The sequence below is a fragment of the Gavia stellata genome, chromosome 5, assembly GCF_030936135.1.
Source record: "Gavia stellata isolate bGavSte3 chromosome 5, bGavSte3.hap2, whole genome shotgun sequence".
Taxonomy (NCBI): Eukaryota; Metazoa; Chordata; class Aves; order Gaviiformes; family Gaviidae; genus Gavia; species Gavia stellata.
The window spans coordinates 26,951,465-26,966,022 of record NC_082598.1 but is presented as its reverse complement, the minus strand read 5'-3'; positions in this window follow the sequence as shown (position 1 = coordinate 26,966,022).

Here is a 14,558-nt window from a genome sequence, read left to right as displayed (position 1 = left end):
GAAAGACATTTTCTGCATCTGAGCCAGTCCCAAACTACCTCCTCTTCATCACTCCTAAGCCCTATGGCATATCTTAGAGTTCCTAGCCACTGTCTGTCTGTCTATCTATCTATCTGTCTGTCTGTCTGTCTGGTGAGTGGCTCTGGCAGGCTGGTGACTCAGAAGTGACTCAGAGCACCACAGCTCTGACTCTTTCTCAGTGTGACCACAGTAGACAAAAAGCATCACAGACCTAGATTTGAGCTGCTATTGCCTCTCCACTCTATACCAGTGTGTAGAAGCATTAAACGGATCCCTTAGACATGCTAGCGGATCTCAGTATGTGCTTTTTAGCCGCTGAGATCTCCAAAGTCTTGCCTGTACCAATTCCTATGTTAATTACAAATTAACAGTAGCTATTCACTTGTACTTACAAGACAAGGCTTTGATTTCAAAATGTGTAAGAATGAGAGACTTAACCCCACATTAATAACCACTTTCCAGAAGTACATCTGGCAGAACAAAACCTTTAGTTAAGTTTTAATTCTGTCACAAAGTGTTGTATATGTGGTGACCACCCAGTGTATCGCTGATGCAAAGCAGTTGTGTTGTACGAGCTGCTCTTACCAGCTGGGGAGGCAGCAATGCAGGGGCCCAACTGCTCTGACACTGCTGTGCATGTCACCAGTGGAAGGTTATTAGTCTTGGCTCAACTGCAAGCAATTAAAAACACAGTGAAACAAGCCCAGTCAGGAAACATTGTCCTTTCCAGGCTTGCCTTTGCCCCAAGCCACTCCCAGAGCCTAACTCTATAGTGTCTCCTGTGCATCTTCAGAGGCTGGTCTCAGAGCGTCAGGAGCGGGGAGAAAGGAAGGCTTTTCTCCCTCTCTGCTCCAGGAATTTTTCCACACTATTCAAGGAGGAGAGTATCTCCACCCCCCCACCTTCAGAGAAATGTTTAGACAGTGTTTGTCACTGATGGAGAAACTGTTTTTCTGAAGATTAGTTTAACAAGCACTGTTTTGAAGTGTTTACCCAAAGCACATGTGAGTATGGAGAACTCCTTCGTTTGGCCCTTGAGCCTTATTGTTTTAGTGAAGGTGTTTAGCTTATGAATGTGCATGCTGAAATAAATCCCTGTTCAGTGGAGAAAAATATTTAGATGGTGAGGGGAACTACACTGTGGAATCAGAAAAACAATGGGACTGTATCACATTCTGCAGCTGCAAATATAAATGCAAAACATGCTGCTCTTTCCAGTGTATGTTTATACACATAGGGCAAAATTGCCATTGAATGTATTTGTAGCCTGGGCTTTTCTAGCCGTATTTAGGACATTGGACACTGGACTTTTGTCTCTCTTGTTTCAGAGACAAAGCACTGGCCTTCTGCTGTTAGTAAACCTAGCATTTCCAACCTGATCTCAGCTTTCTATACCTCTTCATTAATGTGTATTAGTGGATGTGAATGTGTATATATGCATATATAGCATATGAGTGGGCTAGGCATTCTGGCCCGAGACGTGGGTTTCCTGACTGCCTCACCAGGAGCTGTACTGCTGCACCGCCTCAGCTGCCCGGTGGGAAAGAGAACCGGCAGTGGAGCACTTCCAGGGAAAGCTCCAAGGTGCGAGAGCACCAGGGCTGAAACACAGCAGCTGCTGGCGGTGAAGTGTTGGCCTAAAACTTCTAAGCTGTGCTTGATTTTGTGCTGTTTGAACAACAACCTGCTCAAAATACGGAAAAATTGTAGCCTCAAAGGCAAGTGGCATTCCAAAATCTGTTTCATATTCTTATTTCTCAGATGTAGAAAAATATTGGAGATCATTTCATTTCAGTAGCCATCAGAAAGTAGGACTATACTTCCCATTGTAAGCACCCAAGGCAAGAAAACCTAGCTACACCTTAGCTTTGCAAGTCGTGTGAGCTATTCTCTTTATTTGACTGCCTATAATTATAGGCCTTGCTCTGTGGCAACTTTTGAGTATTTTTGTCCGCCAGAGCCACATAAAACAGTAAACCGAGTTTGCTGAAAAGTCAGCTCTGAAAGCACCTACTGCCTTCTAGCAGAGTGCCTAAGCAGCTGCTGTAGGATTTAGAAACTCTGCATTAATAGCAGCTTTTTCTTATGAACAGCAGCTTTCCATCACCTGGCCCCTCCAGCTAGAAGAAAGTCCAAAATGGACTGTTTTCCCACAGTGGTCACTTGGTATGTTCTCCTATTTCAAATATTGCGATTGCAAGCTACCACAGTCACCCTGCTCGCCTCCCCCAGAACTTGCCTGTAATGATAAAAAAGATGGAGCTGCCCCTGTCTGGGTGAGCGGGTGGGCTCGGTAAGTGCATCTTGTCATCAGGTGATGACATGGCAGGCCAGGCCACCTTTCCTTCACCTCACCCACGGGAAATCCCACTATACTGCTGTGCAACAGGCAGGGAAAGGAGAGATCAGAGAATTACATCTAGTCAGATGTCTCAGAGATCATTCATAACTTACTTTACAACCATTCCTGGATGCAAGGCTTTGTATTCCTGAAGAGCTATAAAGAAACTTTGAAATTATCATTCCGCCTTGCTTGGCATGTCAAGAAATTCGAGGTCGCACCTCGAATACTGTGTTCAGTGTTGGGCCCCTCACTCCAAGAAGGACATTGAGGTGCTGGAGCGTGTCCAGAGAAGGGCGACGAAGCTGGTGAGGGGTCTGGAGCACAAGTCTTATGAGGAGCGGCTGAGGGAGCTGGGGTTGTTCAGTCTGGAGAAGAGGAGGCTGAGGGGAGACCTTGTCGCTCTCTACAATTACCTGAAAGGGGGTTGCAGAGAGGTGGGTGTTGGTCTCTTCTCCCAAGTGACGAGTGACAGGACAAGAGGAAATGGCCTCAAGTTGCGCCAGGGGAGGTTCAGGCTGGATATTAGGAAAAAGTTCTTTACTGAGAGAGTAGTGAAACATTGGAATAGGCTGCCCAGGGAGGTAGTGGAGTCACCCTCCCTGGAGGTATTCAAGGAGCGTGTGGATGTGGCATTGTGGGATGTAGCTTGATGGGCATGGTGCTGTGTGGTGTTGGGTGGGTTGGTTTTTGGTGTGTTGTGGTTTGTTGTTGTTGTGTGGTGTGTGGGGTTTTTTTTGGTTTATTTTGGGTTTTTTTTTTTTTTTTTTTAGGTTGGACTTGATGATCTTACAGGTCTTTTCCAACCTTAGTGATTCTGTGATTCTGTGATTCTGTGACATTAGGAAAAAGTTCTTTACTGAGAGAGTGGTAACACAGTGGAATAGACTGCCCAGGGAGGTAGTGGAGTCACCCTCCCTGGAGGTATTCAAGGAGCGTGTGGATGTGGCATTGTGGGATGTGGCTTGATGGGCATGGTGCTGTGTGGTGGGGGTGGGTTGTGTGGTGGTGGTTTTTTTTGTGGTGGTGTTTTTTTTTTGTTTTGGTTTTGGGTTTTTTTTATGGTAATGGTTGGACTTGATGATCTTACAGGTCTTTCCCAACCTTAGTGATTCTGTGTGTGATTCTGTGTGATATCAGCAAACTGCTGGCCTGCAAATTGCTTCGGATTGAACTTGTACCCGTAGAGCCTTCATTAATGTAGTGGTAACATGCCTGAGATAGCTAATGCAGTGGATGGGAGAGGGCTCCATGAGTGTAACAGGAGGCCTTGATTTGGTTCCTGGCTTGATTAAACTACTGGAGTAGTTACCTGAGACTGATGTCTCACGGTCTTTGCTTCTCTGTAAATAACACAGAGAAGTTCCTCCACGGCAGAAATAGTCTTTCACTATATGCTTTCCCAGGGAGCACTAATGAGACAGGAACTCTAAAATAACATGAGCAATGCAAGCTTTCGCACAGGTCCTGGGAAGCAATGCATCCGGGGGACTGAACCCTCTGTCCTCTCTGTAAGGAAGAGCATATTCAAGCTTGTAATGACAAGTTATATGCTACAAGCTCAATTCTTAAATCTCCTAGCTGCATGTATAATGTGCGTGGTGGCTTTCGTTCTTTCTGGAAAATATTCGATGTATTTTAAGGTGGAGACTTAATATCACAGTGACTTGTGTGAATATGTTAAAGAAAGCGTTCCAAAGAAAATTACCATTCTGCTATAACAGAATTTTCCTAATTACATTTATACGGTAAGCTTGGGTTTAGGATCAATATATTCAGCACAAGGTTATTTGATGGTGGAGGTTCCTCTGCCACATGGAAGTACAGCTGTTCCACTAGATGGTAGCCTTGCTTACTGCGTAGTCGCCTCTTCTCTACTTTCCTCTGCAGCGAGAAACAGTTTGTCACGAAATGGGATCATTGCATACTTTAACTCTCCCCCTACACGGACTAACCCTTAAGTAAAAAGCTGGTATGTAGAAGAAAGCAGGGGGAGGAACTATGGACTTCTCCCGAGAGAGCATTGGGGGGGCACAGCCCGTCCCGAAGCCAGGCCTGCAGACCCGTGCCGTACTGAGAAAGGTGGGGTACAGAGGTCGCTTGCCAACGGAGACTCCTATGGGCCGTCACTCCTTGTTGCAAAGTTGGGTGGACTTTGACCAAAGTAAGTTTGCAGTCATAGTTCAAACACAGAAACAGCAAGGTGATGATGAAATGATTTGGGTATGAGCTGATAATACAGAAAGGCCTCCTTCTTTTCCTGCTATGTTTTTATGCTGTTACGTTTATAAATGCTGTTTCATGAGATGTTTGTGTCTTAGGTGCAGAGGCAGTAAGTGCTCGCTCTCAATTCCTGAAGGCCACAACTGCAGGAACTGTTTCATTGTACTTGGAAAGTTAACACATCGAATTGCTCTAAACCAAGAGATCTATATTTGATGAGACTGGCTGAGCCCATGCAAGCAGTACATCCACCTGGAAATGTTTCTAAGAAGTCTGGGTGTATTGAAAGACTGCCCATTTAGGATGTATATGAAATTCCTTATTTAATTTCCCCCAACACTTCATTTTTATGACTCTGCTTACTACACCGCAATCCAAAGTGCATTATATAGACTATGTAACTAAAAGTTAATCATAATTTTAACCGCATAGCGAAAACCACAATGCACTGCTTTTACACTTCTCATCAAAGGAACGTGAATTTATGAGTGTCTTGCCTGGCCATTTCTGTCAGGGAAATGTATTAATAGGCTGTTCACTAATAATCTTGGGTAACCTGATAGTTGTCTTGCATCTCTCCAATACATAAAGTGCAAATTCCAGGGAGAGTTCAGCTCCAGTATGCCATCAAAGTGTAAAAGCTTTCCCTCCTGCTGGATGATGTGCTTTGTTGACAGGGAAGCACCCTGATTTGCGAACGCTGGAATTTGATGAATCACCTTTGGATGTCTCAGAAGGTCATTGGTCCTTCTGGAACTGATCGTGATGACGCCTTTCTAGTGCAGATCACTAGAACTATTTGGAGGGTTTTTTTGGAGCTTCATCATAGTTCTGGATCTAAAAATATTAATTAAGATGTGAGTTTTAGCTTATAACAGTGTTGCTCTTTTTAAACAAATTAGAAGATTAAATCACATCCAATTTTAAGACAAATGGAAAAATGTGGGTACCACTACAAACAAGAATAATACATTTAAGAGAAAGTTATTACGTATTAATTTCCAGGTGCTTTGCTCTGAATTATTACGGCTTTGCCTAATTGTTGCTTCTTCGTGTTCATCACTGTAGTGCTTATAATTGCAAATTTTTTTTTTTCTGTTCTTTAGGCTGGTGGATGTCAATATGATCTTCTAAAACCATAAATATGTCTAATTAAAGGTGCTATATTCCTATTCACCTTAAGGATCTCTTTAATTCTGCTCAGTTCATGAGTGTTCTGCTGTTATCAGGAGCACAGCTGTAAAGCCAGGGAACAAACTACTGAAGAAGGTTCTGCAATGCATGGGAAAAATCATCCATTCGAGATAAATAGATTTGCCATTATGAATGGTGCGATAAATTTTAAGCAGACTTGGGCACTTCAATAGGATTGCTAAATGTGTTTTTGTTTAGGTGAAGATGAGACTGGCCATTTCATTATTGTAATAGTCTTCTTTGACCTCCTTGTTTCTTTGGTCACTCCAACGTGGCACTGTATTTTACTGCTGATTGCTTTGCATCTGTTGTTCCGCAGACTTCCTAAGATTGTTAGAAGGCGTAGGAGTAAAAGGTCTGTTAGCAGTTACATGCTTTCCACCAAGCCACCATCCCGTGTTAAATTTTTTGCTTTAGCAATGAGGAGTTTTCTTTCCCTGTCATCTCAAAAGCTTGACAGAACAGACAGAAGCCCACATATTTGGAAGGCTTTAGACAGCAGGCTCTTCCCATGGGTGTGTTCTTTTAAGCCTCACTACTGTCTGGGATGTTGCTGTGATTCTCCACTCGTTCATCTCAAGATGTGCCCAAGGATTCACTCTCAACCTTACTCTATGGTACTGCAAGTGTGCGGTTTCCAGGACCGGTCCCTTTACTTGTTTGTTTTTGGCACTTGAGAACACCCCGTTGCTTTCCGTCCATGCTGGCGACGTAACCTTTGAGACCCCCCGGAACACAGCTGGCTGGAGCGCTAAGCTGGAGCCAAGCACCCTTCATTAGCCCACAACGAGAGGGGTTCGCTGGTGTTCATCAGCCACAGGGGTGTTCAGCCCACCCTCATGTTGCTGCTGGAGTCCATGTCCAGCATGAAAATCAACCCATCCCTCTAGGTGGGTTTCCAGCCCGAGTTGGTTATCTACCTCTCTGGCTCTCGTTACTGCTGGAGGAGTCCTGGGATACAGCAGGTGGCATTTGGGGAGCGTAATTGCTACTGCCTCACCTTGGCCAGGGCATTACTACATTTGCCAACAGGAGTCTGACTCTTCTTTTTTCCCCCCAAGGAGAAAAAAAGATTTTTCTTTTTGTCCAGGGGTACACCTGCCCCCAAGCACAAACACTATCCCTTCAGGGAAGGACAGCTGCTCTGGCAGCTACCGATGAGCTGCTGACTAAAAGCCCCCCCGTGCCGGAGCACTGAGGGGGACCGGCGGCGGCCCGGGGGTTAGTCAGGGCGGGAGCGGAGGCTGAGGGGCCGCGCCTCGCGCTCCGGCCCGGCGGCGGGCACGCAACATGGCGCCGCGGCGAACGCCCCCCGCCGCCTCGCCTCGCCCCGCCCGCTCGGCCCCCCGTGGGCCGCGGCTCTGGGCGGTGGCCGGGGCGGAGGGAGAGGAGGGGCGGTGGCGGCCGGCGGCCGGAATCGTTTCCTGGGTAAGCGCAGCGGGCTGGGAAGCGTTTCCGGAAGGCTGGCCGCATCCCTCAGCGGGCTACGGGCGCCTCCGGGGCGGGCGGCGCAGCGCGGAGCGGCGCGGCGGGCAGGTGCGCTCCGCGGCCGGGCCAGGAGAGAAGGAAGGGCAGCGCAGCGCAGCGCAGCGTGCCCCGCGGCGGCGAGGCTCCCGGTGCGCGGCCGCCCGCTGTGCCGCCGCTCCGGCCGGCCCGCTGCCGGCGGAGAGTCCTGCCGCCCTTGGCCGGGGCGGCTCCGGCGCATCCCGGCCTCGGGTGTGCGGGGCCGGGGGCGGCCTGCGGCGGCCGGTGGCGCCGCCGCCCCGTTCCCGCTGCTTTCCCCCGTCGCGCAGAAGTGCTGCGGGGCTGCCGCTGCTGCAGGGAGCTGGCCGGAGCGTCGGTGCGAGCGTGGGCTTTCCTCCCGCGGGCGGCGAATAGGCACGGCGGCGAATAGGCACGGCGGCGGGTCTTGTTCTGCTGGGGGGGGTGGTGGTGTAAGGTGAAAAAGCATGAAAAGTGGCCGAAGCGCCTGTAGAAGTAGCTTGGTTGGTTGCTTGGTTGGTTTTTTTGGTGATTATTAGAGTGGGCTTTGCGAGTTCAGCTCTGCGATTAAATCGTACTTGAGGATTGCACACGGGGTTGCAAATGAGAGTGTGCAAAAATACTCGGAACAAAACATGGACCTCGTTTAATCCCACTTGAAGTTCTCGGGAAGTCGCTTGGGTCCCATGACAGCAACAGAGCTACTTGTAGTTGTGGCTAGAGAGAATGAATTCAGACAGATAAAATAAAATGGCAAGTGTAATGGTTCCTATTTGTACTTCATTGCTTCATCTGCTTGTTTGCAGTGTTTTATAATTCTTGGCTGGGCTCCTGCTTTGCTGGGAAGGATAAGTGCAGTTCTGTTCTTTAAACACAAAATAACGAAATCCAAGAAAAACACCCCAAACTGCACTGCTGACGAATGGTAGGCTTTGTGCATTGTGGATGCTGTTGGTCGCCGTACAGGATAACGGCATCTGCAGCAAGTTACAGTGGTTCACCTAAGATCTGCTGTATTGCCCAGAAGCTGGGTACGGGTTGGTGAGCTGCTGCAGGTTTGCTGTGTCCTCTGGCTCACCAGTAATGTTTCTCCAGTTCGTTCTAGATCTGACGTATCATCATCCTGCCGTCTCATGCTCTGGTACTTTCTGAAAGCTTGAATGAGTTGTCTGTCTTGTGTTTAAAACTATTTTCTGCCTGCATAATTGCATTTGGTTAAAATAAGTGTGCAGATGTCCTAGCACTTAAAGGGAGAGACATCCTCTTACAGTGACCTTGGGACAAAATCTTGGCTGATTAACTTCCTTGCCTGGAACAGCCGTGCTGAGTGTGGGTATTTTTGTTCTTCCTTTACAGCGATGAGTACTTGATGAAATACTTTTTGGCTTGTATTTTTTGGGTTTTTGGCCCCTTAAGGGAAATCGAGGTTTGGAGAGGACCCTTCGGGAGGAAGGATAGTTTTATTGTGTGTCATGAAGAATATGTGACTTGGTTGTAAGAAGGAGGAAGATTCTGTGCTCTGAAGCACCACGAGTGAATGTGCCCTTCCCGGTGAAGGAGCCATCTAAGCAGTAGATCACAACAGTGTGGGAGTCATTTCCTAGGAGAGGGGATGCATGACTTGGAAACCTGGATTACTTCTTCTGTTTTTCAGTTCTACAGCTAAGTTGGGAACAGTGACAAAAAGGGTCATTTTTGGTGGGGCGTTGGGTGGACTCTGCTGTGCCCTCAGTTAGGAAGGGATGGTGACTTCATTAGGAAATGCCTGAGGAGCCTAGAGAGGGCTGCTGCAGGGTTTGAGCTGAAGAGAGTGATGACTTCAGGAGCTAGTTAGGGAGGAATTCGAGTACTTGAGATTGCCTACTGTAGGGATTTTTTTAGCAGAGGCTGTGAAAAACTAAAATGAATCCTGGTAGTTGGTAGGTAATCAATTGATTACATCTCTGTCATCTATCAGATCTATGCACTTTGGAAGCTCTGACCTAGGATGTGCAGTCACACTTGAACAAATCATCCGTGCTGAAAACAAACTATACCATATGTACATCCCTTGCTAGTAGAAGACGAGGTCTTGCCTTTGTTCTCTGCTGCGAGCAAGGAGCTCCGCTGCTGGGAACAGCAGAGCAGGAGATCTGGGCGCGTTAAATCGTCGCCGACCAAGCTGCTGCTGTCCTACTGCCATGGAGAAAGTAAAGGCAATGGTGGGGCATGTTAGGCCAGGACACTGGCAGGGTGGGGTGGTGGGATGGGTGCGAGCTCCTGGGGAGTGCCAGGTACAGGTCCTCTCACCTGCGCTGGGGGTGGGACAGGTGCAGAGAGGGGCTGGGGGAAAGAAATGGCAATTTTTTTGGAGGAGATGAGGAAAGCCTGGCTTGTTTAGCCTAGCAAATGAGGCCTGAGAGGGGATATGATTGCAATCTGCCAATGCAGCAGGGATATAAACGCTAGAAAGGGAGAGGAGCTATTTAAGCTAAAGAACAATGTTGGCACAAGAACAAACATATAAACTGGCATGAATAAACTTAAGCTGGAATTTAGACAGTTTCTTCTCTAAGTGGAGTGAGGTTCTAGAACAACCTTCAAATGGGAGAAGTGGGAGCAAGCCCCCTATCTGGCTCTTGAGGATATATTGAGGAAGTTTGTATTGTGTGCTTGGCTGTGGCAGTAGGAGGTGAGGCTTGGTGACTCAGGAAAAGATTTTCCGTGCGTCTGAGTTAACTGAATATAGATCTTCTGCGCTAGTGTTTCTTATTTTTAAAATCTGACATTCAAAACTGTCATAAAAATAAAACACTTGTTTTATAATTTGTATCACTACTTAGAAAAGGTTGCGATGTGCTTAGAGGCCACTTTCTGAAATGTTTTGCAAGTTAGTTTCCCCCCCCTCCCCCCCAAACAGTAAGTGTTGGCTTACAGCTGCATCTAATTGTGTGGAAACTCCTTTAAGTCAAAATTGTGCAAAAGGAGACTATATGTTTGTGTGTGTGTGAGCTGTTTGAGCTTATTATCCTTCAGGTTAAAAAATGAACTGCAGAAAACCTTTTTATTCTATTGAAGTAATTCATAAATCCTTTCAAAAAAGGAGTTTCTGGGGGGGGCTGTACAGCAGACCCAGGTAGTGTGAATGAAGACCAGTTCTCTAAGCTGTGCTGTGACTGGAGGGCTGCAATAAATGAAGTTTAAAGCAATTTTAAAACAAGTCTAGTTGAGCTAGTTGTGCATGGGGTTTGTCTCATTTGCTGTTATGCAGAACAGCTGAGAGTTACCTAGAGCGGTGGTTGTAGTAGTTGAACTCATACGGAAGTCTGTAGTCGGTTCTAAAAATACTGTGTGTGCAGAATACAACCGGCTGCGGATGCTATGTAATAGGTCCTATGACTGTCAGCAGTACCTGACCGCTTCTAGGAGATGCAGTAAGTATAGAAATGAAAGAGCAGCTGTGATGGGCCAAACCAAGGGTTCCTGTCTGTAGCCCAGTATGCCACACAGGACTGGAGCAAACCACGTGGTGGCTGGTTTTACCTCCGGGCAGCACCCTGGAGATGCCTCTAAGTGCTTCTGCGTTGTTTCCTTGCCTTGTGACAGAAAGTGGTTTCTTGCCATCAGGAGGGATGAGGACCTCTTGCAGGCTGACTTATACTTCAGGTTAATCTGTCGCCCGCTGAAATAAAATGTGAGAAAATTAATCTAGGAGAGGTGAAAGTGGGTGCATTTATGATGTGCTTCATTGACTCTGTGACTCATATCCCTTTTGCAGGGAAAAGGAGACCTTGGGACGTGTACATCTAGTGGATGAGGCTGCAGTTCCTCTTCTGGCTCTTCCAAAGCCTCTTCCTGAGCTTATGGGTGTTTTTTTGATTTATAACTTTCCTATATGCTACCCTACAAAAGAATAGGATCTTCTTCCCAGTCTCTTCCTGCCCCTGTCTGAGCTGGCCACAGCTACATGGGCTGATGGGCTCCAGACTTCATGGGCAGGATCCCAGCACTTGTATGCCTGTTTCTTTTTCCTTGTCTCATTTTGGGTCTGGGCAGAGGATGCTGCTGTCCCCAGAGCTTTAAGGAACAGGGGGTGCTGTTGGGATGCTCTGTGTGGTGTCTTGCTTTAGTTTCCTATTTTTTTAACCCTTCAACTTCAGCCTGCTCCCTTTGTAATCTGTTTTCTTCTGCAACCTTTTTTTCCCTCTTCTTCTAAGCAGATGCCCAAGGAAAAATAAGAACAGGATGACCATATGCAAAACCTCCTCTATAGATGCTCTCTGAGCCTCTGGCTGTCCTCAGTTTGGGATTACCAGAGCTGGGTGCAGCCCTTCTCTGTTTCAAAACGTTTGGTGGCTTTTGGTTCCAAATCCTTGTCTGGTCTGTTTGCAGCACCCTGGGACCTCATTGCAGCCTCCATGGCCTTTGGCCAGGAGTGCTGCTTGTCTGCGGGTCTGCTTCTGGCTGTGTAAAGAATTCCCTCCTTCTGCTTGTTCTCAGCTGACTTTCTTCATTTGGCAGCTCATAGCTTTTGTGTGGCAGAGATGATTAGTGATTCTGCGTTATGCTGCTCATGATCTTGTAGGCCTCTGTCTTCCTCATCAAGTTGGCTTTTGACATGCCTGAAGAGTTGCCTACTCAGATATTCTTTGTATGGAAGCCATTCCTGACAGTGAGCATCCCTTTCCAGGAGTCTGTCCTGGTTCTACATGCCCTTTTAGGATGGGAGGATCAAGGCTGTATACAGTTTTCAACATATAGGTGAGCTTTGGGGCTATACAGTGGCATAACCTTGTTTTGTTTTCTTTCTTAATGATTTGTAATGTTTGATTTGCTCTTTGGACTGCTAGTGAGTTAATTTCATGAATCTGTGAAATCATAACGTCAAAATGTTGCTCAGGAGTACAGTCAGCTTGGAATCCCTCAGTTACATGTAGCCATGGTTGTGTCTTTCCAATGTGCATCTTATATTTCTTATGTTTATTTGCATTGGCTTTCCTCTGCAGCATTATTGACTCAGTCTCCCAGGATTGTCTGGTATTCTTCACATCCTGACCTTGCTACCACAATACATTTTTTTTTATCGTCAGCGAATTTCCTCAACTTGCTGCTCATTCCCCTTTCCCTGTGTCACATGAATGTGTCAAACAGCCAAAGTCTGTGGGCAGGTCTCTACCGAACTTCATTGGTGACTTCTGTTCGCTCCAAGAAGAGACCATTTACTCTTATGCTTACCCTGTTTCTATTTTTCAACCACCTATTTCTCCACATAGGATCTTTCCTCTTACCTCTGCCTGCCTAGTTTCGTTAAGAAAGCCCTTAGTTTTTGGTAAGGGACTTGGTTGAAGTCCTTTTGGAAATTCAGATAGGTCAGAGTGAATGGGTGTACCTTGTCCATGTTTGGCACCTTTGAAGAACTCGGAAAGGTTTGTGAGGGTTTGTCTCAGTACAAACTGTACTGACTCTTCTCCAGCAGACTGTTTATCCAGGTGGCCAAATTCTCTCATCATTAGCATCAGTTGAGTTAATTGTTTGCCCAGTAGAGGTGGTGGGGTTTGCAGCTCTGTACTTTCCTGGATCCCTACTGAGACTGTAGTGTCTTTTGCCACTTTCCTTTCACCTTCTGCAAAGGATGTTTCAAGCAGGAGGTTGCAGAGCTCTGGCAGAAGAATTTGACTGAAGCATTGCGGAGTTGCTAACTGGAACCGGAATTGCTAATGAATGCTGGCTTAGCTGTGCCTCTCTGAGAGGTCCTAGTTGCCTGAGAGGTCCTAGTTGCGTAAGCCCATGGCCAAGGGTATAAGGGCAGACCCTGCAGTGAGGTGACTGGAAATGAACATAGGAGTCTGCCATGACAAAGACAGCAGGCACTTGGCCTCCATCACCTGCAGGATGATGAGTAGACCTTGTGTGGTTGTTTTCTTGTGCTTTAAAAAGATCAAACTCGATTTAGCTTAAGATCTAACACGATCCTCTAAGTTGTCTCCTACCTTCAAATCAATTTTCTTTTTTTAACTAAAATGTGCTGAGCTTCTGTCTCCCCTGAAAACGTGATATTTGTTTGGGTAAGCATTTAGATGGTGATTTTTAATGCTGAACGAACTTTGCATCTGTGTATAACACTGATTAGTTCCTTTTTAAAGTGGTCTGCATAACAATTGGGATGATTAACTAGACACAGATTTCTGCCTTTATCAGTAGTCTGAGCTGCATTTGGTATTTAACACTGATCTCAGATGAATGAAGTCAGATGCAGTTTACTCTAGGATATTCATGAATGTAAACTACTAACCTGAGTAGTAATGCATTAAGAGTAATAGTATGTGACAGAGGAAAGTTTGCCATAATATAAAATATGTAGATTTTTGCTTCTGATCTCAATACCGGATAGCCAGTATCTGTAATATCATTTTGTTTTACCTTATGAATAGTGCTGCTGCTGTAAAGTACTTTAAGCAAACTCCTGGCAGACTTACTTTTGACAATTTAATCTTTTGGACTTCACCATTTAAAAACCTTTGCTAAAATCTCAGCAGTGTCCTCCTGTAGCTATGCCAAAGTAGGGTTGTAACCCACTGATTTAGTCATCTAGTTCTTAGTGTTTGGCTGTCCTTTTTTTCTGTAGAAATCTGAAAGAAATCTTTCTCTCTTTCCTTTGTCTTCCTTGACAGATTATATTGCACCCCAGCTAATATATCCCGTCAAACAAGCATTGGCTCTGCCTGCCCTTGGGAAAACCCTCCTGGAAGCACTAGATGTGCTTTGCTATGATATGCTTTTAAGCAGTTTTGTGGTGTGTTTAGTTCTTTTGTTGAAGGTTGGGTTTTTTTTCCTTTAGTGCAAATGCAGTTCAGTTTTCAAAGGCACCAAAAGGGACATTTCTAAACTACTTCTCCAAATTCCAAGTGTAGAATATGTGTTTAAAAAATACCCCTTGGGTTTTATATCTGTGGTAAAATGTGTTTCATGCCAGGACTCTGCTAGTCACAACTGATTTTTTTTTTTTTTTTTAATGTCTATTAGCTGGTTATGGAGGGAGGTTTCCTGGTATAATTATTGTGTGTAAAGGACAGATTCCAAAGGGAAGGAAGCTGGCAGGCACTAAATGTTCCCTACCTTTATGAATTAACTTGTTTGAACAGAATAAGCTACCATAAACTTTACATATTTTGTTGTTGTCTGTTGTAGAAACATGTGATTCCTTTGCAGCATTCTTGGGGTAGAAAGCCCTCCAAACAGTTATTAAATGACAGTAATTTGGTGTGACTAATATTGGCACAAATTAGTTAAACCTTTATCGGAAACTTCATAAGTATAA